Here is a 25,262-nt window from a genome sequence, read left to right on the forward strand (position 1 = left end):
GGTTTTATCCCATTATTTTTCAGTCCCAGTCCAGCTGGTCTTGGTGAGCTCCCATTAGATCAGTCCCACCATCTCAGTGGGTGGGTGCACCCCTCGCGGTCCTGACTTCCTTGCTCATGTTCTCCCGAGCAGTCTTAATGTTATAGGACATCCAGCTTCGCACTAGAGAGCTGAAGCCCTGCATTATGAACTCTGGGGATATCTACAGAACTGGATAGACGCAGAGGAGAGATGTGTCATTTCTATGATACAGAAAACCACTGGTGTGTGAGCGTATGTAGACACATACCTGCACAACCAGATGGAACATCTAGGTGTTGTGATGTATCTTTGAGGTACATTTACATTTTAGTATACTCACACCAACTTCTAGAGTTAAGAGTAATCTTTAGGTTATATTAGTGAATAGTAGCCATGCGTCATTACCAATTGTATAAAATGTCTCCACTAGTCCTGCTTTACTGTATGTAATGGACTTAGGATTCTAGGGTATATCTGATCTATGACCCTTACTAGAGGTATTAAAAAGCTTAGAAGACATCTGGGGCATTACTCTTAGTGTCAAATGTACATAAAAATATGGGTTGAGGAAGATTGCTACTTGATAGGAAGGGTGAGATAAATCATATGTTTGCCTTTGGTATATTTGCAGGATCTAGAAAAGTTAATCCTGAACAAAAGAACTGTGAAATTTCTGGACAATTTTTTGATGTCTTCAGAACTGACCTGTGATCTCCATTTTTGTAAAACAGAACTGTCCTGGTTTTAGTAATTAAAGCCACAAAGTTGGGATCTGTCCTTAAACACTGTTCCTTATGTGCAGCCCACCAGAAGCCTGTTGATGCCTCCTGCTTCCAGCACACGGAGAACCTTCTCTATTGCCAGCAGCCAACTGTGGCACTAATGCAGACTTCTGCAACAGCCATCTGCTTTCTCTTTCTGCTCATATTCCGGCCTCCACTCTCATCCATTTGACACTTCAGCCAGAGTGGTCTTTTTGAAAGCCTAAGCCAACTATGTTACTATTTTCTTCCCTTCTCTCTTATTTGAACCCAAATCCTTATTCTCTTTATTTCCATCTCCTGTACCCCAGGCTGGCTTTGAACTCATTATGTAGCCAAGAAAAACCTTCAGTTTCTGATATTTCTGCATCAGTTCCCAGATGCTAGTATTACAGGCATGCATCATCATGTCCAATTTTATGTGGCCCTGGGTATCAAATCTAGGACTTTGTGCATGCTAAGCAAGCACTGTACCAACTGAGCATATAGCCCTCACTTTTTAATCTACTGTTTTTCTTAGTGTTTGATTATTAGTTTGGTTCTATTAACATTTATAAATGAGGATATAGGTAAGCAATTTTCTTTTATTTTTGGGTAAATACAGTCTTAGGAGTTCTTTCTTTTTGCTTGATTAAGATTGAGATTTTTTTTACATGATCTTGATTGCTTCTTATTTTTTTAGTTATCACTCTGTTCTAATAACTTTTCCCTATTATACTGTGCTACTCTATCATCCTTTTATATTTTATAATATCTGTTCTTATAATAACTAGTATGTTACATGGGCATTTTAAGAAATGGAAGAGGGTCCTGGAGAGAGTGTTCAGTTGATAAAGTGCTTGCTGTGTAGCATGAGTTTAGAGCCCTATAAACTATGTAGAAAGTTTGGGACTGGCCTGTGTCTGTAATCCCTACTGGTGTGTCATGGGTACAGAGAGAGGTGGCTATCAGGGCCAGCCAGTTAAACTGGAAAACAGTAAGTTCCAGATTCAGAGATAGTCTTTGTCTGAAAAAAATAATGTGGGGAGTGATAGAAGACACCAGCTGTCCATCTCTGGCCTCATACATGCATTTTTGGGTAGATACACCTGCATACACATTGCACATGCTGAACCAGAAATTCCTAACACTTTTTATTATCCTGAGAAGTGTCCAAGGAATTTAGCATACTAGCCACAGAAGAGAAGCAATGGGTAATTTAACCAGATGGAAAAACAACTTCATTCTGTTAATAAAAAACGCATTTGAACTTGTAAGCTGCTATTTTTCTTGTATCAAGTTAGCAAAACGTGTTTGTGTGTATGGGTGTGGATGTTATGGTAGGGAGTGTATGACGGGGTGGAGAGTGTGAAATACAGAGAACAGGACATTGCATGCAGTCAAGAGTGTAGAAGACGTTCTCATATACTCCTTGTGGAATGAAAAGTGCCACAATGTAGCTTGGCAAGATTGGTATTAAAATGTTTGTAGAAATGCTTGGATTTCAAATTCTTGAGGCCTATTATCCTAAGGAAATAATCATGGATGAAGACAGTAATTTACATGCAGAAATGATACAAGGTAGATTAAAACCAAAACCAAACATGTTTATATGTTTAGTTGTAGTAGGGTTCTCTAGAGTAACAGAATGAATCTTTCTTTCTCCTCTCTCTCTCCCTCTTGCCCGCCCTCCCTCCTTCCCCCTCCCTTCTCTCTCTCTCTCTCTCTCTCTCTCTCTCTCTCTCTCTCTCTCTCTCTCTCTCTCTCTCTCTCTCTCTCTCTCTCTCCACACACACACACACACATATAAAGGGGCTTTATTAGAATTACTTAAAGGCTGTGGTCCAGCTAATTCAACAATGGCTAGCTGTGAATGGAAAGTCCAAGAATCCAGTGGTGTTCAGTCCATGAGGCTGGATGTCTCAGATGGTCTTCAGGATACCCTGGAATCCTGAAGAAGTCGGCTCTAGAACTAGTGAAGGAATGGACTTGCCAGTGAGAGTGAGCGTGAGAGCAAGCAGACGAAGAGCAAAAGCTTCCTTCTTCCATCAGAAGTTGTGGCCCAGGTTAGAGGTGGTTTTTCCCAGCTCAAAAAATCTGGATTCAAGGAATGTCTTCATACCTCGAAGTTCAAGATTAGAAGTGGGTCTTCCCACCTTAAATTAAGCAAAAATACCTCAGAGATATTCCCTCATTTTGGGGTTTTAGTTAATTCCAGATATAGTCAAGCCAACAACCAATAATAGCCGTCACAGTAGTAAATTTTAACTATGATAAATCTATGCAGCTAACAAAATTGAGCAAAGAAGGCAAAGTTAAGAAAATACTGCAATGACAGAGGTGATGTTTGTGCAATGTTGCTGAGTGAGAAAATACCCATAGCGTATTGAGCCACAGTAAAAAGAACAATGAGACTTCACCGTAATTGTTGTTATTATGGTTTGAATTACAGCCTTATGCTCTCCTTTATTTTCTGTGTTTCTAAAGTATATGTATATGGTTATCAAAATAAAATTCTTAGATTGTCAACTTGTTCCACAGAAATGTGTGGATGATAAAATCATATTAAAATATTTAACCAGAGAAGCATAGTAAAAATACTCAACAACATGGGAAGTGCTAGTTACACACATTAAAGTAAAAATAGCACTATATACATTATCTAGTTGTTTTGAGTGTGTGTGTGTGTGTGTGTGAGAGAGAGAGAGAGAGAGAGAGAGAGAGAGAGAGAGAGAGGAGAGAGAGGAGAGAGAGAGATCAAATACTGACAGTACTGATCTCTGGGGAGCATATATTTTTTGGAATTGCTTTAATCTTTGAATTTTTAAAATTTATTTTTATTTTGTTTACATTGGTGTTTTGCCTGCATGTATGTTTGTGTGGAAGTGTCAGATCTTGGAGTCACAGAGTCACAGACAGTTGTGAGCTGCCATGTGGGTGCTGGGAATTGAACTGGGGTTCTCTGGAAGAGTAGTCAGTGCTTTTAACCACCGAGCCATCTCTCCAGCCCCCTAATTTTCTTCATTATGCTTTAATTTTTATTATGATTCAGTTTTCTCACTGATGTAACAGAATGTCTGACAGTAACAAGGGAAGGAAGGTTTATTTTGGCTTATAGTTCCTGTGCTGGCTAGTTTTATGTCAACTTGACACAAGTTAGAGTAATTGGGAGTGGAAGGAGCCTCGATGGAGAAAATGCCTCCATGAGATCCAGCTAGGACATTTTCTTAATCAGTAATTAATTGGTGTGGGAGGGCCCAGCCCATTGTGGGTGGTGCTATCCCTAGGCTGGCAGTCCTAGGTTCTATAACAAAACAGGCTGAAAAGGCCATCAAAAGGAAGCATATTCATGGCCTCTGCATGAGTTTCCTGCCTCCAGGTTCCTTCCTGCTTGAATTCCTGCCCTCACTGCTTCTGATGATGGACTGTTGGTTCTATGGGACTGTGAGTGAAATAAACCCTTTCCTCCCCAAGTTGCTTTTGGTCATGGTGTTTCATCACGGCAATGTTAGCCCTGACGAGGACAGTTTCAATGATGTCAGTTATGGTTGTTTTACTCTACATATCTGGCATGACATGATGTGTGGCAGAGACTGTTCTTGGTAAGTGGAAGCAGAAAGAGGGGAACACAGGAAGAGTTCAAGGCAGCAGATAGGCCTTAAGGGCATGTCCCCTTCCTCTTCCTCTTCAGCTGATTTCTGCCTCTATACTATAAATCCCAAGTATCTATGATCTGACTGTATCTGGAAACACTAAGAGATATATTTTTACCGACACAGACGTTTCTTTATTCTTTTTGTTTGTTTTGTTTTGTTTTGTTTTTCAAGACAGGATTTCTTCTATAGCTTTGGGGCCTGTCCTGGGACTTGCTCTGAAGATCAGACTGGCCTCGAATTCACAGAGATCTGCCTGTCTATGCCTCCCAAGTGCTGGGATTAAAGGCGTGTGCCACCACCGCTTGGCCAATACAGATGTTTCTAAAATCTGTCAAAATTAACTATCACTGAACACCCTTCTATAGACTTAAATACACTTTTGCATCTCTCAGTTTTCCATATAGACTATATCTCTTTATAATCTGTTTTGTTTTTATATATTTATATAATGTTTCTCCTCTACACTGTACTTTACACTTTCAAAGACACCTAAAATATTTGACATGGAGGGGAGGTTAGAGTTAGAGAAACTTGAAAGAAATGTTCATGTAATTAAGTTAGAATTTATTAAATGAAGGCCGGGGAGATAGCTAACGGGAGATGGATCAATGTTATAGTGATTGCACAATAATGAAAACCTGAAATTAGATCCACAGTACTTACATAAAAGCTGGATGCTGTGGTGCTCACCTATAACTTCAGTTCCACGGTTGGTGTCAAAGTAGGTAGACAAACCCCTGGAGCTCTGCCTAGCCATTCTAGATGAAACAGCTGAGCCGTGGGTTCAGTAAAAGAAACCCTCTCAAAAATAAGGTGGATAGTGATAGAGGAGGAAACCTGATGTTAACCTCTGGTCTCTGCATATACCCACTCATCCATACACCACACACACACACACACACACACACACACACACACACACACACACACTGTAAATAATTAAATTAGGATAAACTTCCATACAACTTTAAAGAGATGTATTATCGTTTCACTTAAAGATATATGTATTTTATTTTTTTAGACTTATTATTTTTTCTGTATATGTTTTGCCTTAATGTATGCCTGTATACCACATGCATGCAGATGCCTGAGAAGGTGGTGAGCCTCTATGTGGGTGCTGGGAATGGAACCCTGGTCTTTTACAACAAGAAGTGCTTTTAACCACTTGTTAAACTCTACAGCTCCATGTATTTTAATCTTAATTGCATTCATTGTGTGTGTGTTTGTGTGTATACATGCAGTAGAATTCATGTGGAGGTCAGCTTTCAGGAATCAGTTCTCTTCTTCCAGCACATGGGTCTTGGAGATTAAACTTAGGTTGTCAGGCTTGGTGGCAAATGCTTTCACCCATAGAGCCACCTCATTGACCTTGAAGATCTAAGACTATATAATTTTCTGTTAACCACATAGTAATGATAAAAATGCCCTTGTGTTGTTTTTTAAAAAAGATATTTGAACTTTTTAATTTTTAATAATTGAGATATAATTTACATAGAGAAAACATGCAGATTTGAATTGTGTGGTTTTGAAAAGGGTGATCACCTTCTCAAACTAATATTATATAGGATATTTTTATCACCCTGGAAAAGATCTTTCATACCTCTTTTGTCATCATTCACATGTAATCTCTTTAAACTTTACCACCAGAGATTACTTCGGTCTTCCATAAAATTCTATAAAACAAAATTCTATATTTTCTTTTAGGTCTAAGATCATTTGTTCAAGATGATTTTGAGATCAATCTGTGATATATGTATTAGGTATGTATTTTTTTATTGCTGAGTAGTATTCCATTGCATTTTTACCACAGTCTGTCCATTCTCATGTTGACTGACCATATATCTGCTCAAATACTGGCTACTTTAAAATTGAGCCTGGTTAGTTTGTAGCTGTTTCACAAACCTCTGCATGCCACCTGCTTTCCTTTTCCTGTTTGGTGGGGCTTGCAAACCAGGTATTTGCCTTGCAAAAAAGGGTTGGCTTTCAGACACTTATAACAAAGACGACCACAGAGAGCTGAAGTCCCAGATGGCCACATCAGCAATTTAGCTTTTAAACAACAAGTAGTGGGCCTGCAAATCAGTGAGGAGCTCCAATTACTAAGAAAGAAAAAAAGAAAGAAAGGAAAAGGAACGGAAGGGCTAAGATCCAAGAAGCTATCCCAGTTACCATCCAATAGAGAAGCCAGTGCATGAATTCAGATCCCAGCAGTTGTCACAACACTGTAAGGATCCCTAGCTAGCCCTAGCCAGTGTTCCAGAGTGCCTGATCTCTGGGCTCCCTTCTGCTATAGCTTTTTGGGTTGAGATCACTAGTACTTGAAACCCTGGTTGTGCAGCCCTTGTCTACCCTTCCAGCAGAAGTGAAATTAAAGAGCAACAACAACAACATCAACAACAACAAAAAAAACCACTCTTAACTCCTGGAAATGAAAATCACAGATTCAAGTAATTTCCTGTGTTAGGATACTTCATGCTACCCCAGATTAGAGATTGAGTTGTGGGTTTGAGAAATGTAGGCTCATTTCTTGTAGAGTTAGGGCAGCTCACAACAGCTTGTAACTGCATGTGTGCATGCATACTTCAGATACACATATATTTGCATAAATATAAATAAAATCTTTCTTTTCCTCTGCTCTACCACCAACCAGAAAGCCTCATGTCTCACCCATTTCTGAGTCTTGGCATTAAGTTCAGGTGAGCTGAGTGCAACTAGAGTAGAGGAATATGAAAGGCAGAATACAACTAAGTTATCTTGTTAAAAACTGTTACAGGGAGGGTAATTGTGGCTGACCAAAGACAAACCTCATTAGGTAGTGGCAGGTCCAGACAGAAAGCCCTTTCCATCTACTGTGTCAGGAGGACTTTCTGGTCTGGAGCCTCTAGGAAGCTGACACCAGACACAGGTGCAGCAGCAGTCCTTGCTTCACAAACCCAATCTCCAGTCTCAGATGACTTGTGCTTTGGGGACTATACAATTTCCTTGAAGTTGCTAGTCTTAGAAAGCACTGCAGTTATTTTTTCCTATGTTACCACATCTCTTTCAGTTTAAATTTTGATGTGAGAACAAGAAACAGATTGTGCTCAGCCCAAGGAATATCTATAATATCAAATGGTAGTTTTCACACAGACCTTAGCAAAAAATGTTTCAGAAAACATTTTTAAAAGAGCTTTCACTTGGGCTGAAGATGCAGCTCAGAGGTTAAAAGCACTTGTTTGCTCTTGCAGAGGACTTGGGTTTCATTCCTAGCATCTACACCAGGCAGCTCAAAACAGCCTATAACTCCAGTTGCAGGGGATCCAATGTTCATGTGGCCATACACACAGAGAGATACACATACATTTTCATAAGAATAAATAAAATAAGTCTTTTTAAAAAGTGTTTCTTCATCATAGACATTGTGATTACCTGCATAAGACCTGCACAAAACCAACCCAATCAACATTCTAACATGGAGTTGGGAGCAGCTCTTAAGCTTCCAACTGAGGAGCTACTAACAGTTGACTTCTAGGGAAGGAGAGTCAGTTTTCTGTAAGTGTGGCTCTTTGTAGGTCATCAGTGCTCCTGTACATGGCCCCACACCTGTGAGTTTTTCAGTGGCACAAATTGTACCTCATGAGTCATTAAAAATAAGTAAGATGAGCTGGGGGTAGTGTTGCATGCCTTTAATCCCAGCACTTGGGAGGCAAAGGCAGGAGGATCTCTGTGAGCTCAATACCATCCTGGTCTACAAAGCAAGTTCCACAAAGAAACCTTGTCTTGAAAAACAGAAAAGCAAAATGAGTGTGGATCTGAGAGGAGTTGGAATAGTAGGGTATATGAATATGATCAAAAAGCATTTTATGAAGTTCTTAAAGAATGAATGGAAATAGACAAACAGGTTTCATAATTGAAATATTTAAATACACCCCCATACTCTACCCTTCTGATTAATCAGAGAAGAGTCTAATGTTTTAGATCTAGAAACAATCTTCTTTTATTGTTGATTAAATTTATTATTTGACAATTAAAGAAAAACCCTTCCTTGGGGCCAGAGATGGCTCAGCAGTTAAAAGTGCTAGTGGTGCAAGTTAGTCTGTGAGTTTCAAGGACTATTCATTTGTGTGAAATTGCAGAGGACCGTGAATAGTTAAAGCAATCTTGAAAAATTAAGTTGGGAGACCTCCATGTCTTAGATTCAACTTTCACTATGAAGCTGTAATAAACAATGTACTGATATAAGAACAAGCATATAGATAAGTAGGATAAAACTGAGAATTCAGAAATAACCTGTGTGTATGTGGCCAATTGATTTTTGAAAGTGATGTTAAGACTATTCATCAGTGAAAGGATACTGTCTTTAATAAAGGGCATCGAGACAGTTTAATATCTTTATGTAAAATAGGTTGTATCCAAATGCCATATGCTAAATATTAAATGAATCAAAGACCCAGTTATGAGAGCAAAAACTATGATATTCTCTCAAGTAGACATAAAGCAAATCTCTTTTTAAAAGGTTTTATGTATATGAGTGTTTTGCCTGCATGTATGTACATATATCACATGCATGCATGGTGCCCATGGAGACCAGAATAGGCCATCAGATCCCTTGGAACTAGAGTTATGGATGGTTGTGAGCCATCATGTGAGTGTTGAGAACCAAACATAGTCTTCTAAAAGAGTAATAAATGTTCGTAAGTACTGAACTCCAACCCCAAAGGCAAACCTTTAAAAATTTAAAAATATTATTTGTATGTATATGTGATGGTAAACATCTGTGTACCATGACAAAAGTGTAGAGATGAGAGAACAGTTAGGATTCTGTTCTCTCTGTCCACCATGGGTTCTACTACTTGAACTCAGTTTGTTAGATTTTGGCAACAGGTGCTGTTACCTTCTGAGTCATCTTAATGGTCATGGGTAAATTTTGTTGAACTTGGATCTAAACAGTGAATAAAAAATTTGGCAAATTGGGGTACAAAATTTAATACTTTTGTGGACCAAGAGATACTATCAAGTAAATGAAAATAACTTATTGTTGTTGGGGTTTCTGTCCTGTCCAGTTCCCATAATCATTAAGTCTCCAAGAAATCACACAGAGGTCTACATTAACTAGAAGCTGATTGATTGGCCCATTAGCTCAGGCTTCTTAACAACTCTTATAATGTATATTATATTTCATTATTCTTGTCTATGTTAGCCACATGGCTCGGTACCTTTTTCAGCGGGACAGTCACATCTTGCTTATTCTCTGGTCGGAATAAGAGGAATGGGCTTCCTTCTTCCCAGAATTCCTTGATCCACCTCTACTTCCTGTCTGGTTGTCCCACCTATACTTCTTGCCTGGCTCCTGGCCAATCAGCATTTATTTAAAATATAATTGACAGAATACAGTTGTCCCACACAAACTTATAGAACAGGAGAAAAATTTGAAAGTCTCTTATGGGCCTAACTATCTGTAATCTTAAAACTGAAAAACAAAACCCAATCAAAATATGGGTAAAGGACTTGATTACATTTTTCCAAAGAAGATGCATGAATGTCTATACGCATGGAAAGATAGCCATCACCATTAGTCATTAAGGAAATGCACAAGACCATAGTGACATACCACTTTATACCTGTAGGATGAGTGCAACCTTGAAACAGAATGGAACAAAAATCCTCAAAGTTATAAGTATTGGTGAGGATGAGAAGAGTCCCCACCATATACTTTGTTGGTAGGAATGTAAAATATTGTAGCTTCTGTTAGAAACAGTTTGTTAGCTCCCTAAAAAGGTGAATGCAGAATTATCATGTAACCTAGCAATTGGAAACATTTTTCAAATATTTAATGTTTATAGTAGTTTTATTAACAGCAGTACTATTAACAGTGGTCAAAAGATGGAAACAATCTAGTATTCATTAATACATGAATCATTAAAAATTGTAATTCATACAAATTTTTTTTGACATAAAAAGAAATGAAGTAGTGACACATAATACAATTTAGATGAAACATGGAATTAAGTGAAAGAAGGCAGGCATGGAGGGTCACGTTGCATGATTATATTTATATGAATTATTCTGGAAAAGTTGGGCATCATGGCTCACACCTTGTAATCCCAGCATTTAGGAGAATGAGGCAGAAGGATCTCTGTAGGTTCTATACTAGTCTGCTACATAGTGAGTTCCAGAACTGCACATAAAAAGAAATAACCCAAAGAAACAAAGCAAATTAGTGGTTTCTAGGGATTAAAGAGGGGTACTAGAAGTACTTGAGTGCCAGGTTTCATTTTGAATTGTTGAAATATTTTGTGACGAGGTAGAAGTAATTGTTGTTCTATACTGTGAATGGTCTAACACTGTGCATTCAAAAATAGTTAATACTACATAATGCACATTTTGCTTCAATTAAAAATTATGTCATAATGAATAGATAATTATGTCATATACTTCCTGTGATCTCACAAATACTATGGCTTTGCTGTCATAGTTACCTTGTGACTGTTGGAATCCATGTGAATTTTGTAGTAGTGCTCCTTTGGGGCATTTTCTTTAGTTGTGGGTGGTTAATCTCAAAGACAGATGGTCCCAAGTGTGTTTCTTCCTATAATAACAATTAAGGAATGTAGTTTTGATGTATCATTTTTATTTTCTTAACTTTGGAAAGCTTCTACCCTGGACTGAGTGATTTATGGTTTGACATTGATCATCTTTATTTGACTTGGAAAGGGATGTCTAAAATAATTTTGTATTGTTTGGAGATGCAGCAAATTTTGATTTAATGAAAATATATAGAAATTCTTAAAGAGTTAGTAAGAAATGAAGTTGCAGTGATGTTTTTGTGACTCTTTCTGTGCTACTCTGGTAGAAATGTTTGTTTTACTTTACAACCACTGTGAGTGCTTTTTCTTACCAGTAGAATTGGTGTTGGGAATAAGAAAGCCTGTTTTCAGTTCCTTCAAATAGAGTTTATGCACAATTTAAACACATTGATTTCTTTATCTTCCATTCCACCTGCTTCGAGTTTTTGAAGGCTGGATTTTAAGTTGCATTCTGTCAGGTGGAGCTAAGGGTGAGAAGAGCTTCTCACACAGAGACAGATGTGTGTCAGTCATGAAGCTTTTCTTCATGACTACTTCAGTGGCTTCTGACCAATAGTCACTGTTATATTTTTTGAGTCCTTGCCTTTTTAGATGTATTTACATTAACGTCTTGTGTACTCCACCTGATGCGTTTTATGACTCAAATACAGCATCCAGATTCTAAGATTCTAGAGCTATGAAACAAACAGTATTCATTTGGTCTGTAATGAACCAAGCTGGCAGCTTCTTACATGGCAAGCATTGTGTCCCAGACAGCTGAACTGGAGTCTTGCTTATTTTGTGACTTTAAAGTTAGAGGCTTTTTGGTAAACATAACAAAATAGCTAAAATAAATAGAATAAATCAGAGAGGTGAGTATAATAGCTTAAGATAATAATTGCTTCTGGTTTTCATATCATTAGATTTTCTTTTTTTCTCTTTTAAATTACTTACTTTTATTTTATGTGTGAGTGTCTTGTCTGCCTGCATGTATGTCTGTGTACCACATGTGTGCCTGATGCCCATAGGAGCAGATGCTGGATCCCTTGGAACAGGAACTACAGATGGCTGTGAGCTGCCATGTGGGTTCTGAGAACTGAACCCAGGACATCTTTAAGAGTAGCCAGTGCTCTTAGTCCCTGAGCCATCTCTCCAGCCCCTAGATTTTATTTTTCTGATGCTTATAGGATAAGTTTTTAAAATAAGAAAAAGTTGGAGAATTATCAATTAGGTTTTTAATAAATTGTAAACCAGGAAAAAAAATCTGATGGCAGTTACTTTAAGAAAACATACCAGCAGAGCAAGAAAACAAAAGTTAAAAGGGATGAAACTTTAACTTACTGGAAAATTAAAATTAAAATTTCTTAGAAAGATATGCCTATGAAAAGTGGCGTAGCACACACACTACATGGCTTGAATAATTTATTCAACTTCTCTGCCTGAGTTTCATCATCTGGGTAATTAGAACAGTAGAATTTTCATACTAAGTTCATGGTAAAGATTGTATATGCTAACATAAATGAAGCTCTGTGAACAAGGCTTGATGCAGTGGGAAGGGCATATGTGCATGTTAAGGATGAAAGAATACTGGTAATAACTGGTAGCTACTTTGGTTAGTGACTTGTTTGTGAGGGTCAAACCTATTCATAGTCACAGAGGTTCACAGTCCTGATCCCTGGTAATGTAGCAAGGTGTGGACTGCAGGAAATTTCAAGTCCTTCTACTAGTATTCTCACTTTGGGTTCATTTCATTGCTAATAGAAATTTTAACAGAGGAGAATGTTTTGGTAAAGGAGTATAGAACTCGAGAACTTTTTTTTAAAGACTTTTCTAAGTAATTTTAAGACCTCATAAAGCACTTTGGTGGATTTTGTTGAAAAGTGTTTCTTTTATTCATTCACTAAGAATTACCAGGTGCCTAGCAGTGCTCCTGGGCAAAACGGAGTGATGTAGATACATGGATCAGAGGGGAGGAGAAAGAGAAATTAGTTGCTTAACCTAGAATGTGTACGAACACATGTGTGCATTCATGTGTCTCTAGTCTATACCCGAAAAACCCCAAGGCTTTGAGGAAGAACATAACAATTAGCACATCCTTGGGCTGTGCGTCCTGGAAGTTGTCAAGCCACATGCTAATCAGCTGATGCAGTATTGCTGCCAAGCCACCTGAAGCTTAACTGGACAGGGAGATGCAGAGATTTATATGAATCACCTTGTGTTGATGACTGAGATGACTAACGTGTTCGCATGCCCCAGCCTCTGCTCTAAGAGGGCAAAGCTCACATCAGTGCCCAGAAAGTACTTGTAGTTGTAAATCTCCTCACTTTTCTCTGCATGCCTCATATATGTGTAGAGCTGTGAAAATGAATTAGGAAGGATTAGTGAGACTAGATAACTGGGCTTCCTAAAATGTGATTTCTTTTCTTATGAGGTGATGGTGTGATACTTGTTTTACAGGACTGAGTTGCAACTGCAGAAGCAATAAATGACTCTTTAAAGATGCCACAGGACTGCAGAAAGTGAAGGGGAACCTAGAGAGGATGATGAAGTGAGAAAATGTTTTTCCCAAGAACAAGAAGTATGTCTATATTTTAACAAAATTCTTATTGTGTCAATTACAAGACTGTAATGCCTGAGTTGTTATAGCCATATTTAGTTTTTACTACTGTTAAACATTTTTTTAATTAAAAAGTTTTATTTTGTGGTGGGGTGATAGTAGTGGTGGTTTCATGTAGCTTTAGTCTCCCCCTCCCTCCAAGTGCAGTACACATAGCTATTGGTTGTTTTTTTATTTTTATTTTAAAAAATTTTTATTCTATCATATATTACATTTTGACTGCAGTTTCTACTCACTCCCCTCCCCCAAGTCTCTCCCTCCCATCTTCCCTCTTCTCCAGCTCCACCCTCATCCCACTCCCATTCCCCTCAGAAAAGTACAAGTCTTCAGGGACATCAACCAAACACAGCATAACAAGCTAGAATAAGATCAGACACATACCATCGCATCAAAACTGGATGTGGCAACCCAGTGGGGTAAAAGGGACCCACAAGCAGGCAAAAGAGTCAGAGACAGCTCTTGCTCCCACTATTAGGAATCCCACAAGAACAACAAACTACTCAGCCATAACATATATGCAGAGGACCTAAGTCAGACCCCTACTGGTTCCCAAGAGTCCTGATCATTTGATTCTATGGGCCATGTTCTTGTGGTGTCCCTGATCCTCTGGTTCCTCTGATCTTTCCTCCCTGTTCTTTGCAGAACTCCCCAAGCTCCTCCTAATATTTGGGGGTGGGACTCTGCATCTGCTCCCATCAGTTGCTGCATGAAGTTTCTCTGGTCTCTTTTATGATGATTCTGCTAGGCTCTGGTCCCAGAACAATCTGCAGGCAGGACAAAGTATAAGTCAAAGGTTTTGTGGCTCAGCTGGTGTCCCAATATCTCCACTTGAAGCCTTGCCTGGTTACAGAAGATGGCCAGATCAGGCTCTGTGTCCCCCATTACTAGGAGTCTTGGCTAGGGTTACTCTGGTAGATTCCATGGAGTTTTCCTTGCACTAGGTTTCTACCTTGCCCCTAAAATGCTCTCCCAGTTCCAGTTGTTTCTACCAGTATTTTCTCCCACCTCACCTGATCCCTCCTGTTCCCAATCCCACCTGCTCCCAGTCTACGATGGACATCTGTTCTATTTCTCCTTCCCAGAGAGATCCTTACATCACCCATAAGCCCTCATTACTTAGCCTCTCTAGGTTTGTGGATTGTAGCTTTGTTATCTTTTACTTTACAGCTAATATCTACTTATAAGTGAGCACATATTATGTTTGTCTTTCTGGATTTGGGTTACCACACTCAGGGTGATTTTTTCTCTCATTTTATCCCATTTGTCTGCAAATTTCATGATGACATTTTTAACAACTGCCGTAGTATAAATGAACATTTTTTTCTTTTTCTTCTTTTTTTAATGATCATTTTCTTTATCCATTCTTTGGTTTAGGGACATCTAGGTTATTTTCAGTTTCTGGCTATTAGGAATAAAACAGCTTTAGACATAGTTGAGTAAGTGTCCTTGTGGTATAATTGAGCATACTTTAGGTATATGCCCAGGATTAGTACAGCGGGGTCTTGAGGTAGATCAATTCCCAATTTTCTGAGCAGCCATCATATTAATTTCCAAAGTGGCTGTACAAGTTTGCACTCCCACCAGCAATGGAGGAGTGTTCCCCTTGCTCCACATTCTTGCCAGCATGAGCTGTCACTTATGTTTTTGATCTTAGCCATTAAAGTATAAGATGACAGGTATAAGATGGAATCTGAAAGCCTTTTTGATTTATATTTCTTTGATGACTAAGGATGTTGGGCATTTAAGTGTTTCTTGACCAGTTGAGATTCCTCTATTGAGAATTCTCTTTTTAGATCTGTAGCCCATTTTTAAATTGGATTGTTTAGTTTGTTGATGTATAGTTTCTTGAAAATATATACATATATATATAGGATAGTAACCCTCTGTCAGATGTGGAGTTGGTGAAAATCTCTTCCCATTCTGTAGGCTGCCATTTTGTTAGTTTGACATTGTCCTTTGCCTTACAGAAACTTTTCAGTTTCAGCAGGTTTCATTTATTAATTGTGATTCTTGGTGCCTGTGCTATTGGTGTACTATTTAGAAAGTTGTCTCCTTTGTGCTAAAGGCTATTCCCTATTTTCTCTTTTTTGAGGTTCAGTGTATCTGTTTTTTGTTTGTTTGGTTGGTTGGTTTTGTTTATTTTTTGGTTTTTCGAGACAGGGTTTCTCTGCACCTTTGGAACCTGGAGCTAGCTCTTGTAGTCAGGCTGGCCTCAAACTCAGAGAAATCCTCCTGCCTCTGCCTCCCGAGTGTTGGGATTAAAGGTGTGATCCACCACCACCCGGCCAGTGTATCTGGTTTTATGTTGAGGATTTTGATTCACTTGTGAAGACAGACACTAAAAAGAAATCCCACACTAGCTCAGAATTGGGTATAATAAAGGGTTAGTTATTTAGGGGTAGACTCACAGATTACAGTCCTCCGCAAGCGAATCCAGCAGCCAGAAGAAGAGAGAGGGAGCTAGCGCTTTACATAGGTGTTTATAAAAGGCCAAGCCCAAATGGGTGGGTAACTTAAAGGCTACTGGCTGAAGGGTTTCGTACAGCACACTTGAACTTGAGTTCTTTTCGGGGTGATAGAAATGGATCTATTTGCATTCTTCTACACACCAACATCCAGTTTGACCAGCACTATTTGTTGAAGATGCTTTCTTTTTTTCCATTGTATATTTCTGGCTTCTTTATCAAAATCAGGTGTTCATAGGTGTGTCAATTTACATCTAGGACTTCAATTCCATTGATCAATGTGTCTGTTTTTATGCCAATGCCATGTGTTTTTTGTTACTACAGCTCTGTAGTAGAGCTTGAAATCAGGGATGGTGATACCTCCAGAAGTTCTTTTATTATATTGATTTTTTTCCTATTCTGAGTTTTTTTTGCTTTTTTCATGTGAAGTTGAGTATTGTTCTTTCAAGGTCTGTAAAGAATTGTGTTGGAATTTTGATGGAGATTGAATTGAATCTGTAGATTGCATTTGGTAGGATGGCCATTTTTACTATGTCCACCATACCCATCCATGATCATGGGAGATCTTTCCATCTTCTGATATATTTTCCAGTTTCCTTCTTCAGAGACTTGAAGTTCTTGTAATACAGGTCTTTCACTTGCTTGATTAGAGTTACCCCAAGATATTTTTTATTATTTGTGGCTATTATGAAGGGTATTGTTCCCCTGATTTCTTTCTTGGCCCTTTTGTCATTTGTATATAGGAGGACTACTGATTTTTGTGAGCTCATCTTGTATCTAGCCACTTCACTAATGCTGTTATCAGCTGTAGGAATTTCCTGGTAGAATTTTTGGGGTCGTTTATGTTTACTATCAAATATATCATCTGCAAATAGTAGTACATTGACTTTTTCCTTTCCAATTTGTATCCTCTTCATCTCCTTTAGTTGTCTTAGCTAGAACTTCAAGTACTATATTGAACAGATATAGAGGGAGTGGACAGTCTTGTCTTGTTCCTGATTTCAGTGGAATTGCTTTGAGTTTTTCTCTATTTAATTTGATGTTGGCTGTAGGATTGTTGTATATTGCTTTTATTATATTTAGATGTGTCCCTTATATCCCTGATCTTTCCAAGACTTTTAGCATGAAGGGGTGTTAATTTTTTTTCAAAGTCTTTTTCAGCATCTAATGATATGATCATGTGGTTTTTTTTCTTTCAGTTTGTTTATATAATGGATTACATTGACAGATTTTCAGATATTAAACCATCACTGCATCTCTGGGATGAAGCCTACTTGATCATGGTGGATGATCTTTTTGATGTGTTCTTGGATTCAGTTAGCAAGTATTTTATTGAGTACTTTTGCATCAATGTCCATGAGGGAAATTGGTGTGTAATTCTTTCTTTTTTGAATCTTTATGTGGTTTGGCTATCAGGGTAACTGTGGCCTTATAAAATGAATTTGGCAATGTTCTTTTTATATCCATTTTGTATAATAATTTGAGGAGTATTGGTATTAGCTCTTCTTTGAAAGTCTGGTAGATTTCTATGCTAAAACCATCTAGCCCTGGGCTTTTTTTGATTGAGAAACTTATTTACTGCTTCTATTTTCTTAGGGGTTATAGGTCTATTTAAATTGTTTATCGAATCTTGATGGGCAGTGGTATCTATTGAGAAAATTGTTCATTTCTTTTAGATTTTCCAATTTTGTGGAGTATTGGTTTGTCAAGCATGTCCTAATGATTCTCTGGATTTCCTCAGTGTCTGTTGTTATGTCCCCATTTTCATTTCTGATTTTGTTAATTTGGATATCTTCTCTCTGCCTTTTGGTTAGTTTGGATAAGGGTTTTTCTATGTTGTTGATGTTTCTCAAAGAACTATTTTATTGATTCATTGTATTCTCTATTTTATTGATTTCAGCTATCAGTTTGATTATTTCCTGCCATCTATTCCTCTTAGGTGTGTTTGTTTCTTTTTGTTTTAGACCTTTCAGTTGTGCTATTAAGTTGCTAGTATGAGATCTCACAAATTTCTTTATGAAGGCACTTAGTGCTGTAAACTTTTTCTTAGCACCACTTTCATTGTGTTCCATAAGTTTGGTTATGTTGTGTTTTCATTGAGTTCTAGGAAGTTTTTAATGTTCTTATTTCTGCCTTGACCTAATAGTAGTTAAGTAGGGAGTTTTTCAGTTTCCATGAGTTTGTAGACTTTGTATTATTTCAGTTGTTGTTTAAATCCAGCTTTAATCCATGGTGGACTGATAGGATACTGGAGGTTATTTTGATTTTGTTGTATTTGTTGAGACTTGCTTTGTGACCGAATATGTGGTCAGTTTTGGAGGTAATGAAAAGAAAGGATATTCTTTTTATGTTTTCATGGATATAGTTAACCCTTGGGTTGGTGTTTTTCTTCTAGTATCTTCTGTAGGGTTGAATTTGTGGATAGATACTGCTTAATTAGACTTTGTCATGAACTATCTTGTTTTCTCTATGGTGGTTGAAACTTTTTCTGGGTATAGTAGTCTGGGTTGGTATCTAGAGACTCTGAGGAGTCTTCAAAACATCTGTCCAGGACCTTCTGGCCTTTAGAGTCTCCATTGAGAAGTCAGGTGTATTTCTAATAGTTTTGCCTTTAGATGTTACTTGACTTTTTTCCCTTGCAACTTTTAGTATTCTTTCTTTGTTCTATATATTTAGTGTTTGGATTATTATGCAATATTGGAACTTTTCTGGTTCAATATTTCAATCTATTTGGTGTTCTGTAAGCTTCTTGTACTTTTATAGGCATGTCCTTCTTTAGGTTGGGAAATTTTTCATACATGGTTTTGTTGAATATATTTTCGGGTTTTTGAGCTGGAATTCTCCTATTCCTATTATTCTTAGGTTTGGTCTTTTCATACTATCCCAGATTTCTTGGTTGTTTTGTTTTAGGAATTTTTTAAAATTTATCATTTTCTTTGACAGGTGAATCTATTTCTTCTATTATATCTTCACTGTCTGAGATTCTTTCTTCCATCTCTTGTATTTTGTTGGTGGTACTTGTGACTGTAGTTCCTGTTTACTTCATTTTTCCATTTCCAGAGTTCTCAGTTTGTATTTTCTATATTCCTTCTATTTCCATTTTCAGCTCTTAAACAGTTTCCTTCACCTGTTTGCTTTGGTTTTTCTTGGCTTTCTTGGCATTCTTTAAAGGATTTATTGATTTCCTCCATTTTTTGTTTGTCTTTTTCTCAATTTCTTTGAGGAATTTTTTCCCATTTCTTCTTTAAGAACTTCTGTCATCTTCATGAAGTTGGTTTTAAGGTTATTTTCTTGTGCTTCAGTTGCATTGGAATATTTAGGTCTTGCTGTCGTAGCTGTAATATGCTCTGGTGGTGCCATATTACCCTTTCTGTTGTTGATTGTGTTCTTGCACTGGCATTTAGGCATCTGGGTTTGGAATGATTGTGGTATAGTTGATTTCTGAGTTTGTGTTTGTTGGGTGGGTGTTTTGTTCCTTGGTTTTTGTTTCCCCTTTGGCCTTCTGGTCTTTGTGGCCTGGATTTCTGGCAGCCAACATGACCTCTCATCAGGTAGGGAATCTCTGTCTAAGTTGGTGGCTGAACTTTTGTCCTTTGGTGCAGCAGGGGTACAGCCTGAGTTGGGGGATGGGTGGGATATGGTGGTCTAGCAGGGAGTCTCTGCCTGAGTTTACCTATCTGTTTTTCTAGCTTGCCTGGCCTGCACCTGTGTTTTGGACTGTCATGGGCTGTACCAGTCCTTCTGACTCATGTGGTCTGCACCTGGTCAGTAGAAGTCTGCAGGAGTTGGGGACAGAGGCACAGCAGCAGGACACAGGTATTTGATTTTAACGCACACTTAACAATGCATGGAGAGAATCTCTTTTTATCACTTTTAGTTTATTCACAGATATTCCTAATTGAGATATTAAACTTTTCCTGGGTGGTGGTTCACACCTTTAATCCCAGCACTCAGGAGGCAGATGAAGGCAGATTTCAGAGTTTGAGGCCAGTCTGATCTACAAAGTGAGTTCCAGAACAGCAAGAGTACACAGAGAAATCCTGTCTAGAAAAAACAACAAATAATATCAACAAAAAAGAAAGTATATTAAACTTTATTGGTTTTTTTTCTTTAGTCAGAGTTTTGCTATAAAGTTCATGATGCCCTTGAATGTAAAATTCTCATGCTCCACCAGACCCAGTCCAGCTGGCCTTGGTGAGTTCCCCCCATTAGATTGGCCCCACCGTCACAGTGGGTGGGCGCACCCCTCATGGACCTGACTTCCTTGCTCATGTTCTCTCTCCTTCTGCTCCTCATTTGGACCTTGGGAACTCAGCCCAGTGCTCCAATGTGGGTCTCTGTCTCTTATCTCCATCCATCGCCAGATGAAGGAACGTGGCTTACGTGGAGGGCTGACTGAGAAGTCAAGGACAATGGCACTGGGTTTTGATTCTACTCCATGTACTGGCTTTGTGGGAACCTAGTCTGTTTGGATGCTCACCTTCCTAGACCTGGATGGAGGGGGGAGGACCTTGGACTTCCCACAGGGGAACCCTGACTACTCTTTGGGCTGGAGAAGGAGGAGAAGAGGGAGTGGGGGGAGGGGGAGGAAAATGGGAGGAGGGGAGGAGGTAAAAATTTGTAATAATAATAATAAAAATTTAAAAAAATAAAAAGAATGTAAAATTCTGCCTTAACTTCCAAGGAGTATTAGGATTAGTACCATACCTGCTTTGAAACAACCTAAACAAAAAAGGAGAAATTTTTTTTTTTTTTTTTTTTTTTTTGGTTTTTCGAGACAGGGTTTCTCTGTGGCTTTGGAGCCTGTCCTGGAACTAGCTCTTGTAGACCAGGCTGGTCTCGAACTCATAGAGATCCGCCTGCCTCTGCCTCCCGAGTGCTGGGATTAAAGGCGTGCGCCACCACCGCCCGGCTGAGAAATATTTTTTAAAAATAGAAAATGATGTAGTTTAGTAAGCTGTTCCTTAGCCATATTCTCTCTGAGGCAGCAGTTCCTACAGTTCCCACAGTGACTCCTGTCAAACTAGTGGTGTTGTTTCTTAGAACTGGGCATGATGACAACATATCTGTAATAACCAGCACTATTGAAAGATAGGAGATTTACTTCTAGTTTGAGAATAGACTTTGCTACATAAACAATAGTCTGTTGCAAGAACAAAACAAAAAAAATGTTATTCAAGTTCCTTGAAATTCTTTTGTGTCTTAGTTTGTAGTCAGATTTTTCTTTAGACTTCTAGCTCACAAATAACGACATGAATACTTATTAATTATAAAAGCTCGACCTTAGCTTAGGTTTGTTCCTATCTAGCTTTTATAACTTAAATTAACACATATTTTTAAATATACATTCTTCTGTAAGACTCATTACCTCATTTCTGTTCTGCCCATCCTTCTTCCTCCTTATTTGACTGGCAACTCTGCCTTTTTTCTCAGAGTTTTCTCTCTGCCCTAAAGTCCTGCCTGTACCTCTGCCTAGCTATTGGCCATTCAGCTTTTTATTACACCAATCACAGCAACACATCTTCACAATGTACAAATATCCCATTTCCCCCCTTTTTTGTCTAAATAAAAAGCAAAGGTTTTAACTTTAATATAGTAAAACTATATACACTAAATAACATGATCAGGTAAGGATTACATTTACAATCTTCAGTACATTTGCATTTGGCAAATTCAGAGAAAATACTCCATTATCTATCCTATGTTGGCAAGTTCAAAGTTTTGTACCTAATTCATTTCCTATGCTAACATGTATTACCAACCCCATACTATCTTTTGAGACCTCAAAACATTTTCTTAGATAAACAGTTTAGGCGTTTATGTCTCTCAGCTTTATACACTTTACACCTCTTTTGTGAGTTTCTTTTCTGAATTTTGTAACAAGGAAAACTGTAGCTATAACTGTCTAGTCTTCAACCCCATCAAAGACCAGAGAAAAGTTATATTATCTGAATAAACAGGAAGTTTAGAGCAAGCAGCTTCCAAAACTATAGAAATGACAGAGACATCTGACTGCTGGAACAGTCACCCAAGATTCCTCTGCAACACTGGGGCATCTGTCTTTGGCCTACAGGTCTAGAATATCTGACAGACTTTTTTGTGAAGCAGGAATTTCAAAGGACTATCCTACCTTGTCTTGGCAACGTCTGGCAATCACCTTCTTTTGTGTCCTACTTGACCAATTTGGACAGCATACTGTCAGAAGTTGAGGCAAGGGCAGTTTCTTGCCCAGTGGTTAGTAATGAAAATAAACCCCATATTGAGGTTCTTTGTTGCCTGTCATTCTTTTTTTGAAGTAAATTGATGCTGCCAGAAGCAGACATGTCTCACTGTCATGAAAAGTCTTACACTTTTATTAAAACATCTTAACTGCCATATTATGTAGTTCTTTGAAGTGTCTGAAGACCATCTACCTATCTAAAATATATCTCTGTTTGACCTTGAAAACATACCTAATATGGCACAAATTTGATAGTTTTAGATGACTAGCTACTAACCTATGCTTTTTAATTATCTTAAACCATTTTTAATAACAGCCTTTAAGGACTAGAACTTTATATTTTAAAATGAGATACATAGGCATAGTACCTTAATAAGAGTAGAAAATATACATACATACAGTATGTTAAAATAAAATAACCTTAAATTTGTATCAATATATAAAAATCCATACCAATGTAAAACATTTGAGACTAGTAATGGCTTTTTTAGTTATTTTAGAGATTTTTATCTTGCAAGCAGAATATTGTTGGGTTTCACCTTTGTGTTAACCTTTCTCGGAGATCTGTGTCTGATGTAGGAATTTATGGTTTCTGTTTTTAGGGTAGCTATTGCATTTTCCTCTGTTTTCTGAATCTGTCTCTTCCTCCTTTTTTTGTTTTTGATTTTTTCGAGACAGGGTTTCTCTGTGTAGCTTTGGAGTCTGTCCTGGAACTTTCTGTGTAGACCAGGCTGGCCTCGAACTCACAGAGATCTGCCTGCCTCTGCCTCTCGAGTGCTGGGATTAAAGGTGTGTGACACTACCACCCAGTATATTTCTTCATTTTAATATAAGTTCTTTTTCTTTTTTTAAAAAGATCTATTTTTATTTATTGTGTATACAGTATTCTGCCTACATGCATGCCTGCAGGCCAGAAGAGGGTACCAGATCCCACCATAGATGGTTGTAAGCCACTATGTGGTTGCTGGGAACTGAATTCAGGGCCTTTAGGTGAGCAGGCGGTGCTCGTAACCACTCAACCATCTCTCCAGCCCCTATAAGTTCTTTTTCATAGAATATTATTTACTTCCATTTTAAGGGTGAACAATGTTTCGAATTCTGCTAGTGCTAAAAAAATGTTTGTATCTTTATGTACATTCATCAGAGCTGAAGTAGGAATGTACCATTCCATCCATATCAGAAATTCAGTCTCGCCATTTTTTTGGCATCTTATCTTTCTAATTCTTGTCTGTATTTTCTCTTGCCTACAAATATTTTTTCTTTTCCTTTACATCCTATATCTAGTCTCTAAAGTGTATCAGTTCTTCTGATATTTAGATGTTCTATGATTTTTTAAAAATTTTGAATCCATTTAGTTTATAACTACTGATTTTGTCTAGAACTGATAGAGTTCTAGGCAACTGAGTGAGAGCAGGAGAAACAAAGAGAAATGTAGCTCTGCTCATGTCTTCAAGATCATCTGTCTAGTTGAAGTGGTGGCATGCGGTGCAAACCTAACAACAGTTGCAAAAGTTGTGATATGTCAGATGTATTTGAGACAGGGAGTGGGAAGGAAATAGTGTTTTGTTTGTGGGCAAAGAAATTCTGTGAGCTGAGAGTTGCTTTGGTGGTGGTGTTGTGAGACAGAGAAAAAGGGAAGGCACACCTGGGTGTCACCTTGTTCTTGGAAGAGTGAGTAGTGTTAAAACTGGACAAAAGGGAAACTGAGTCAGTTGTAAATCACTCAGTGCCTGCCCACCAAGTTTAGGTCTGTATCCTAAAGGCTGCTGTCAGAAGTCTCATAGGAGGGAAATCATGCTTGAGTTCATTCTTACAAAGTGAAGCTGTGAAGCTAACTGTAGGAAGGAAAATTAACTAAGCAATTGTGGTTGTCACTAGAAGAGAGGCAAGGGTTATTGGTGTAAGGAACCCACAGTGTGGATGGAGAAGATAGATTGTTTGAGGTAGAATCTACAAACACTAGTGTCTCTGTAGGGAATTAAAGGATGTCATCAAAGACTTTTTGTTTATTAGTTTTGTAGGCGGCAATGGTAGAACTGTTGACCAACTGGGATTGAATGTATGAGGAGAGGACAAACAAATTTGGACATAGACAAAATAGGGTTTATTTTCAAACTTGCTCATGTCTACGGGAATACCTAGAAGCTAAAATGGACCAGCAGGGGCTGGAAATAAGGTGTGGTCCTCATTTTCTTTTAGGAGAATGTGCTTTCATAACAGTAGGTGTAAGCCCCTTTAACATGTAGGCAGAAAATAAAAGCTTTTGGAAAAGGTCAAACTCTGTGTGTAGGAAATAAAAACATAATGATCACTTTAATGTCCAGCATGTAGTGGCTAAGGCTCTTCGAATGGCTTTCTTGATCTCCTCAAGAGCCCTGTGCATGGAAATTATTACTCTTCTTTGTGAGCCAGGAAACTAAGGCTCTAGGGCAAGGTAGGGGCTAGTGGGATTGCAATGCTAAGTCTTTTTTTTTCTTTTCTGCTAGAAGCAAAGAAATGGTGTGGAAGAGATGGTTGCCTACAAGGGGCAGTGGTTAAGAGACAATAGGAAAAGGGCACACTAAGCTACTGGGTTCTCAGAAAACTAAAAGCTATGCCTACATGCTCAGTTCCCACACAGCACCCAAACCAGCCTGTCCTAGATTCAGTGAGGCCCTGGTAACAGCTTGGTGGCAGAGTCTGGGAGACTGTGGCTTCATGGTTGATTGTTCACATATGACATCTGTATTCTGTTTACATATGAGAGGTGTTCTGATTTGTTCAGGTTTTTAAACCCTTTGAGGTCTGTATCTCTTAGATAGTCTTGTCTTTAGACTTTAGATACTATAAAAATAAGGGGCTGATCCTTTTGTGCCATCTGATTATTTAACTTGTTTACTTGAAAGTCTTTGTTTTGTTTTATTTCTATATTGTGTTTTCAGGTGTTTCTAGGCTATAGACATTCTGTGGTGACTCTTTTGATTGCTAATTATATATAAGCCCCAGGGGGCTTCTTCTG

At 38.2% G+C, this 25,262-nt stretch overlaps 1 protein-coding gene across 8 annotated transcripts in view; it reads left to right on the plus strand.

The window, feature by feature from the left end:
- Zhx3 (zinc fingers and homeoboxes 3) overlaps positions 1–25,262 on the plus strand; it is a 115,373-nt gene that overhangs the window by 37,127 nt on the left and 52,984 nt on the right. For 3 of the 8 annotated variants that reach the window (XM_038330169.2, XM_038330170.2, XM_038330168.2), the window contains exons 2-3: positions 13,420–13,540; positions 19,734–19,860. The exons of 1 other annotated variant lie outside the window; for it this stretch is intronic. The gene's annotated coding sequence lies outside the window, so the exon portion shown is untranslated. Of the gene's footprint in view, positions 1–13,419; positions 13,541–19,733; positions 19,861–20,220; positions 20,239–25,262 lie in introns of those variants that run through there. 4 more of the 8 variants (XM_038330175.2, XM_038330173.2, XM_038330172.2 and 1 more) reach the window with 3 other exon arrangements.

The sequence above is a fragment of the Arvicola amphibius genome, chromosome 5 (assembly GCF_903992535.2).
Source record: "Arvicola amphibius chromosome 5, mArvAmp1.2, whole genome shotgun sequence".
In the NCBI taxonomy this organism is placed as follows: Eukaryota; Metazoa; Chordata; class Mammalia; order Rodentia; family Cricetidae; genus Arvicola; species Arvicola amphibius.